The sequence below is a fragment of the Buceros rhinoceros genome, unplaced genomic scaffold (assembly GCF_000710305.1).
Source record: "Buceros rhinoceros silvestris isolate BGI_N320 unplaced genomic scaffold, ASM71030v1 scaffold5853, whole genome shotgun sequence".
In the NCBI taxonomy this organism is placed as follows: domain Eukaryota; kingdom Metazoa; phylum Chordata; class Aves; order Bucerotiformes; family Bucerotidae; genus Buceros; species Buceros rhinoceros.
The window spans coordinates 34,579-34,975 of NW_010404092.1; positions in this window are offsets into that span (position 1 = coordinate 34,579).

Consider the following 397-nt stretch of genomic DNA (forward strand, 5'->3'; position numbering starts at 1 on the left):
GCCAAAAGGAGAAACTCTTGCCGGTGTCACTATCACCGTGCTAACAAAAATGATGCAACCAAAACTTTAATCTTCGGGGTAGCAGCTGCAGAAAGCCCAGTCACCCACTGGAGCAGAGCCAGCCAGCCCCCGGCACTGCCTCCCCACAGCCCCTCGGGAAGCAGCACATCCAGCTCACCTCTCGCAGCGGAGCAGCACCAGCAGCCGAAGCCGCAGGCGGGTGGGGAGCAGCGGATCACACGCGCTGTCGGGTATTATGAATCCAAACTTCCTTACCAGCCTTCCTTACGGCCCCGTGCCGCCACACCGCAGCCAGCACCAGCATCCACCCGCACCGGCAGACCGTGCCGCAGGGAGCGGGCAGAAGCAAAAACATTACCCCATCGCAGCCGCTTAA